Source organism: Silene latifolia, chromosome 3 (assembly GCF_048544455.1).
Source record: "Silene latifolia isolate original U9 population chromosome 3, ASM4854445v1, whole genome shotgun sequence".
NCBI lineage: Eukaryota > Viridiplantae > Streptophyta > Magnoliopsida > Caryophyllales > Caryophyllaceae > Silene > Silene latifolia.
The window spans coordinates 98044783-98046799 of record NC_133528.1 but is presented as its reverse complement, the minus strand read 5'-3'; the positions used below and the strand labels follow the sequence as shown (position 1 = coordinate 98046799).

General features: G+C 40.9%; 1 non-coding gene across 1 annotated transcript; it reads right to left on the bottom strand.

The window, feature by feature from the left end:
- Window positions 1–481: 481 nt before the first annotated feature.
- On the bottom strand, window positions 482–588 carry LOC141650522 (small nucleolar RNA R71). The gene has a single exon (XR_012546548.1). It is a non-coding gene; the product is annotated as a small nucleolar RNA R71 (small nucleolar RNA).
- Between the last annotated feature and the right edge of the window lie 1429 nt (window positions 589–2017).

The following is a 2017-nucleotide window of genomic DNA, read 5'->3' as shown; positions in this document are numbered from 1 at the left end:
TTTGAGAGGTATTAGTGAAGTTATTCAACCAACTATTGAGTTCATCAACCCTTTCACAATAGAAGGAGAGGAGAACCCATTACACAATACCCCACAAAATCAACCTACAATGCCTAAGTTTTCATCACACTCCGTACCCACCGAGGAGAACCTACCCAATGGTACTCCTACACCACAACATCTAACCGGAAATTTTATTGCCAAATCCGCCTTTATCCAATTAGTTGAAAGGAGCCAATTTGGGGGGATGCCTAGTGAAGACCCTCATTCTCATATGGAAACCTTTTGCGACTATTGTGATGCAATCTCTCAAACGGGTGTGACTCAAGACCAAATTAGATGGGTCTTATTTCCTTTTTCTCTAATCGGCACCGCAAAGCAATGGTTGAAAGGCCTTGATAAGGCCACTCTCGGAATAGATTCTTGGAAGAAGTTGGCTCTAGCTTTCTACAAAAAATTCTACCCACCGGAAAAGACTAACATGCTAAGAGCTCAAATTACGGGTTTTAAGCAAAGGGATGAAGAATATTTGTATGAAGCTTGGGAGCGGTTCAAGGGAATTTGTCGCTCATGTCCTCACCATGGACTTAGCGAACGGTTCTTGGTACAACAATTTTGGAATGGTTTATATGAAGATTCAAGGAACATTCTTAACATGGGATCAAATGGAATGTTCACCGAAGTTGATGACAATCAAACATGAAACAAGATTGAGGAAATGGCGGTCCACAATTCACAATATAGTAGACCTCGCAAGGCTACTAGAGGAGGAAAGCATGAAGTGGACTCCGTTACTCAATTAGGTGCTCAACTTAGTGCTCACATTGACACAATCAATTTGAAGTTTGAAAAAGCTATGGCTAGACTTGAAGAAGTCTCAAAATCACCAAAGCATCATGTTAATGCCATGACGGCATCCTCATCAATCCCAAGTGAGATATGTGAGAATTGTGGAACTTTGGGACATGACCAAAGTGAATGTAGGGGAACAAATGAACAAGTAAATGCTTTCCAAGCATACAAGAGTGGTACCCCTTATTCAAATTATTACAATGAGAACACCAAATTCCATCCAAATCTCTCATACAAAAGCCAAAATATTCAAAACCCTCAAACAACATACACTCCACCACCCATGAGAAACCAAAATCAAAGACCCTTTTACAATCAAAATCGAGGTTACCAAAATCAAAATCCATACAATCACCAAAATGACCAAGGTTTTGATGTCCAAAAAGCGGTCCTTCAAATGCAAAAAAATCAACAAGATTTCTTCAATCAAATGCAAAAGGATAGCCAAGCAAAGGAAACCACAATCAACAACATCCTAGCTCACACCAAGATGTTGGAAACCCAATTGACTCAACTAGCATCTTCAAGCTCACAAAGACAAAAGGGGTAATTACCACCTCAAAGTAATCCCCCGAGACATGAAACGGTTAGTGCCATTCACTTGAGAAGTGGTACAAGGTATGAAGCACCGAAGAAGCAAGTTGAGGATGAAGTTGTGGAAGCTAGTGATAAGGAAGAAATTGTGCAAAACTCCAAAGATGGAGAATCATCAAAGGAAGAAAGTTCAAAGAAAAATGAAGACAAGTTCAAGGAGAAGGAGCCCATTGTGATTAGACTTCCTTTTCCAAGTCGTCAAGCCAAGCCCAAATTTGATGATCAACTTGGGAAGTTTATGGAAATTGTGAAGAATTTGGAAGTCTCGATTCCTTTCACGGAATTAATCAATCACGTGCCGGCCTATGCGAAATACATGAAAGATATCCTCACAAAGAAGAAGTCGATCCGGAAACTTGAGACTATCGCCTTCACTAAGGTGAGTAGTGCAATACTTCAAGGGAGTTCACCTCCAAAGTTAAAGGATCCGGAAGCTTCTCAATACCGTGTACCATTGGCGACACAACGATCAACAAAGCCTTATGTGATCTAGGGGCTAGTGTGAGTGTCATGCCGTACTCGGTGAGTAAAAGGTTGGGGATGGGAGAGCTTAAATGCACCAATATCACGC